The sequence below is a fragment of the Aedes aegypti genome, chromosome 3 (genome assembly GCF_002204515.2).
Source record: "Aedes aegypti strain LVP_AGWG chromosome 3, AaegL5.0 Primary Assembly, whole genome shotgun sequence".
Lineage (NCBI taxonomy): Eukaryota > Metazoa > Arthropoda > Insecta > Diptera > Culicidae > Aedes > Aedes aegypti.
The window spans coordinates 395,400,710-395,406,450 of record NC_035109.1 but is presented as its reverse complement, the minus strand read 5'-3'; the positions used below and the strand labels follow the sequence as shown (position 1 = coordinate 395,406,450).

Genomic DNA, 5,741 nt, shown 5'->3' with positions numbered 1-5,741 from the left:
AAAAATGTAGAAATATAAATTTTATACACTTGCTTATATTTACGGTACAGTGCTCGTTCAATTTAGGCACGGTTTGATTTTGGCAAGGTTCGATTTTGGCAACTTAACCGTTCGATTTAGACAACAAAACCTTTCGATTTGGGCAACACGGAAATTCATATAAAAAAATAATCATGGGTCAATCAGCAATCCAGTTAACATTAATGTTTTTATGGGCTTTATTCTGGCGTACTGAGTTCAAATAGGTTAATTTAACTCGGGGCCATTATAAAGGTGACAAAAGTATCAATGAAAACAAACGTTCCAATTGGGCACGGTTCGATTTAAGCAACATGAATATTTTTGGTTTGTTGCCAAAACCGAACGGGCATTGTATTGTCGTGACCAATTGAGTAAATTTTCCTGTTTTAGAGAAAAAAAATCTAATGTTTTGAAGTACAGAGTCTGAAAACAAAAGCATATCTATCACTTCCGGAACACGTTGAAGCGTTATGTCGCATTTAGAAGCTAGTATTGATGTGAGTAATAAGCATAAAAATATGAGCATAAAAATATGATAAACTCATTTAAAAAACTAGTAGATCTATCCCGGTAGAAACAATAATGTGACAAGAATTGGGTAATGTTCTTCAACTTCCTTCGCTTAATTACAATTAACTCAAGAGCGGTCGCGCATTTAGCCATCGCCAGCACCACCCCGCTCGAGCTGTTTATGTAAAGCGAGCTTTTTACTTGGTGCGTGTAGTCGGTACACGTATGCGACTGATCCTGGGTTAAACCACCTCAAAAAAGTAAGTACAATCTAATTTCATTAAAAGTCGTTTAATAGAAGAACGTTCTTAAAAAAGAAAATTTACACTGTTTTCTCGTTAAGAAATTTCTCAATGATGGGTTGATTATGGGCAAGGAAGCAAGCTGTTTTATTCAAACAATGTTGGCTAAGCAGTGTTTAGGGAGTAAAAAACGGACCAAAACGTCAGGAAAATAAAAAAAAACTAGCGTTTTGAATTCCCTAAAAATTGCATGGCCATAATTGTTTGAATAACATAATCTCAGTCAAAGCCAGCTGCTTTATATATTCTATGAAACTTGCTAAAGGCCTTCATGGGAGCCAACTGACGACTTATTAAAACATCCAGGAAAAAACCAGTTATGTCCTATGATTACCTGTAGGAACAATATTGATTGCATTTACGATTTCAAACTTAAATCTTGCTTAAATCAAACTTAAGGCTTGCAATCTCTTATTGACAGAATGGCAATGCATTTATTTTTCAGATAAAAATAGCAATAATGACTCAATAAAATATTTGAAATAATAGAAATTTGATCCCCTTATTCACCCTAGGAATGACCTTTTGCAAAACAAGTGAGGGTATAGAAAATACTAGGCTAGCCAGAAACTGCTCTGCGATGCATCAGGCAATTTAGAGGTTTTCGTGAGGAATAAAAATTGAACTGAAAATTCACAACACAAATCCTCAAACGATTCGAGTGGGAGTGCATTGAAAAGCGAGGATATTTTTTCTTGTACTCTTTCTCTCTTGCTGCTATGCTCACCTTTACTAACACTTTAAAAAAACTCTTCAGAGACCTGCCTGAACAAAACCGACCTCGCCGAGTTGTGATGGGCTTTTTTATGGAATTTTTCTCTGATTGTTTTATGCCGCATCTTCCTCGCTCATTTTTCGTTTTCACAAAGAAGCAAAGACAGCGCGCTGCTCTAGATTATGTTACCAAATTCTGACGATGTTGAGAAGTATTATCGAGACTGGAGAATACTCACATTTATTCATAAATCAAGAAAACTAACACTTATTTACCATGGCTTCGTGGAGCCCCTTAGAGGTCGTTACAGCCCCTATTGGTCCGCGGAAACCCTGGTCTAAAAGATCACCAACTTAAGGCAACGGACAGCATAATCATCTCTTTTCCATCATGTGGAAAGTTTAACCAGTTAGAAAATAAATAGTGATACATAAGAAAATAGTGTCCAAAAAGTTTATTCAAAAATTTCTAATATAAATCATAAATGTACTCATAACATGCAAAGATGTAGCAATCAAGGTCACAGGTCTATTGAATATATCATAATTTCACACTTCAGCAACGATTCGATCGTTTTACGCTAGTTTCAAAATAATTTTAATCAATCCCGAGATCTCGGGAAATTCTGTAATTTGAAAAATAAAGATAAAAAAGAACCTGTGAAATTCTACACTCAACCAAAGTAATCTTCGAGGTTCATCAAAAAGCTTTATGGATTTTTGGACGATGATTAGCACGTTTAAAAAGCGGGCAAGAAATTACTAAAATTGTAAGTCTATTACCGAAATACCTATTAAATGATGAAAGTTTCAGCTGTACTTAACGAGCTGCTACAGAAATTACGTTTTTTATCAAATCTCCGAACACTGAGCACGGGAAGATATGTAAAGAATTTCATAATCAGAGTTTCTGGAGTGGTATCAACCATAACAACCTTCGATATTTATCAGCAAAAATTGAATGAGATGATTTATGACCGTTTCGTAGAACAAATGGAATCACTATGCGTCGTCGTGGTCGTCATTTTATAACGAACCTACACCAACATCTCGGAGCAGAAACCACCTGTTTTCCCGCAATCTTACACCCACCCGGGCGCCCGCCAGCCGATGCCAATAGGGCCGACCGTCGTCGTCGTCATCGTCATCGTGGGTGTGAGAATATCTTGCATGGAAGGAACCCCGACGACATCAACAAAGCAGACCACAAGTTGGTACACACATACCTACATGGGTGCCTACATTGCCATTTCTTTGGGGAGCATCAAGTTGAACGGGGTCCAACCAACCAGGCAACCAACGGTTAAAAGGCCCTTCCTTGGTACAGAAGCAGCAGGGATAAGGACCTCACTCCCGGTTCTGACGACGGGAAAAATGAGAAAAGGAAATGAAAACGTCAGCAGTTAGTAATCACACTAGCCTAACGTGTTAATACGACTTTTTTTCTAGGGACGTTCTCGCCGCCGTGCTATGGGGTGGTCCCTGTCGTATGGGACAATTTAGCCGCTATCGGAGATGTTGTGGCACTATGCACAGGCTAAGGAAGGAGATGTTTCATCGTTTGACAAGCAGAGAACCATGGCGTAACGGTGGGAAGGTATAAGGGATGCGCAGCTTCTGATGTTCATTTAGGCCAAATTTGGAAGTTTGACTGTATTTTATGTGTACACCCAAAACAAGACACAATACAAAATCTGTATGCGATTCTTACATTTACCATGTCAGGTTTCAATAAAGAAGAATTCAATCATTAGAAGAATCTCATTCTGCATAAGAGCCCTACTTTTCATGTACATAAACTAATACCGTATTCGACATTTGTTTCTTCTGAAAAACCTTCTTCTTCTTCTTCTTCTTGACATTTTGTACCTACTGAGACAGAACCTGCTTCCCAGCGTTAAGTGTTCAATGAGCACATCCACAGTTATTATGTGAGAGCTTTCTTTACCAAAGTTGTCATTTTTGAATTCGAATATCGTGTGGCAGGTACGATGATACTCTATGTCCAGGGAAGTCAAGGAAATTTCCATTACGAATAGATGCTGGACCGACCGGGAATCGAACCTGGACATGGCATGGCTTTGCTTTGTAGTCGCGGACTCTAACTACTTTGCTAAGGAAATGTATTAAAACGAAATGTTTCAGTAAAAAAGAATTCAGTAAGAAAGTAGGTACATAGATGAATGTCAGAAGAGCCGCCATGAAAAATTGCTCATCACAACTCTTTTGTTTACACCTATAGTTTGATTTTTTTTTTCCTGCTAAGACTTCCAATTCGATAATTATCGTGCGAGGACAGAGAGATCCAAACTGTTGCCTCGCTATATTCTAAAATATGCCACAAACACTTGACGCAAATAGGTTTTCCATCAGAAACCAATTCATATTGATCATTGATGTACGATTTTGAGCTTTAAGAAAAGTCACGCGCAACATTGTACGGTTGTCCCTGACACGAGAGCACACCTTGCTTACGTCAGTGCTTGACTGGCAGCAGCAGCAGGTATAGCTTCTTTTTATTCCATGATCCTTCGTCCAATCCAGTTGAAAGCCTGTAACCTGTTATTTATACCTTGACGTTTGCTCTGCTCATTCTTCCTTCATCTGCTGGGTGGAATGTCACGTCGTCATGAGGGTGAGTGTGGGAGAAATCTCGCTTCTACTTCCCCATCCTGCCAAGGGTGGGAGTCAGTGTACAGGTGCATTTCAAAACCCCCACCCTCCACCAGAACAGGGATTGCTTATAGCTGCCTCTGTTCACCCGTCAGGATACACGCACAATAAAATCTGTCGAGGCGGATCGAAGTGAATGCAAGCAAGCCATCCCAGCAAAATTTGATAACAAAATGAATAGAAATTTTGTTACCTGGCTAGGCATTTGATAGCTGAGTTTGTTATCATATTGGCTGAATTGCCATCATATCAAATTTCTATCGGCTTTTCATGGTGTCCACATTTGTTACAAACTTTCAGACAGTAAGTATAACTGTAACCAGTTCAACAATTTACTCCAAAAATTCTAGGATTATAGAAATTCTATCAAAAGTTACGAAGGGTTAGCGAATTTCTTTTTAAAAATAATTGAAACAAAAATATATAAAACAAAAACTCGAAATTATCCTAAATTTCTTGTTCATTCTCTCATCACAATTGTTGAAAAATTGGGTCGCGTTATACCGAGCTATCACTATAATGAAACTCGCTATCATTATGATATCATCCTGTTACACGCCTTTACTCGGTTTAGCTACCCCGACCGAGACTGTGTGAGCATTTCTCATGCAGCCACCGAAGCGCACTCAAAGTCAGTAATGTGCGGTAATGGTATTCCATCGGTGGGTGAACGTGAGTGGGTGGTTGTTGGAAATGCCTCAGCCGCACTGCTGCCTGGATGTTATTCACCATACACATTGCATTGCAAACATACACGAGAAAGTCGGTGACAGGAGCGTGGGGATGCACTTTGCCGTCGACGCCATCGTCGACGACGTCGATGAATGCACTTTTACGAACGCGCAATCGTGATTTCAATTTGCAATGATATGGAAATGCTGCTGAAGTGAAGCTTGTGCTAGGGTTTTTTTTTTCTATTCAGCTGCAGGAGAGATTATCGTAGGGTGAATCGAAAGATTGCACACTCAATTAAGCTTCTGAAATTAAATGAGGAAATTATTGAGGAGTGGCGACTATAGTTTTCGTTCATGCATTCCACAGAATTAACATCATTTCATAAATCATAGATCTTTGTAGGAAAAAACGCTCTGGTAATACATTGAAATGTGGCATTATTAGCTTGACATGCTGAATAGCGGTTTTTTGAACCACATATACAATTACAATTAGAAGAAGAAAGATGTATGAATATACCAAATATTTCTTGGGAAATTTACAACGGACACCTAGTAACGAATGCTCAACATATTGAACGTCCTGCTATGGATTGCCTTTTTTGAATCACCCTATTTCCCATATCATTATTGAGAGATTAGGTACTGCAATTAAAACGATGAGGGGACAGGGATATTACTGTTTCGTTTTTATATGAACTAAACACATTTGAGTACATTACACATTGGACATTTTGTATAAACTTTCGAACAAATTGAAAACAAAACAATAAAGGGGACTTACTAACGTAAATTTAGGTAATTATATTCAACTCCATTTCTGAGTTTGTACTATGAATAAGACGTT

The 5,741-nt window shown here is 38.4% G+C and overlaps 1 long non-coding RNA gene across 1 annotated transcript; it reads left to right on the top strand.

The window, feature by feature from the left end:
- The first annotated feature begins 304 nt into the window (after positions 1-304).
- Positions 305-3,212, top strand: LOC110679606. Its single transcript, XR_002502634.1, has 2 exons — positions 305-2,942; positions 2,997-3,212. It is a non-coding gene; the product is annotated as an uncharacterized LOC110679606 (long non-coding RNA).
- The last annotated feature ends 2,529 nt before the right edge of the window (positions 3,213-5,741 follow it).